Raw genomic sequence first — 201 nt, 5'->3', positions numbered from 1 at the left:
GGACACCTACGCAGACATACATACCAAACAAACAAATTAATTAACCTGTTTTACGTAAGCATTAAAGGGCAAACTATTTTGTAAAGTAAAAGAAATACAAACAAATAAAATGCGAAAGGGCGTTCGTTATCTTTATTTGTAATCAATTCGTACGCTGTTGTGAATATTTACAGGCTATAATCTTTACCCCTTTGACTTGTA

Source organism: Penaeus monodon, chromosome 28, assembly GCF_015228065.2.
Source record: "Penaeus monodon isolate SGIC_2016 chromosome 28, NSTDA_Pmon_1, whole genome shotgun sequence".
NCBI lineage: Eukaryota > Metazoa > Arthropoda > Malacostraca > Decapoda > Penaeidae > Penaeus > Penaeus monodon.
This window is presented reverse-complemented; position numbering follows the sequence as displayed.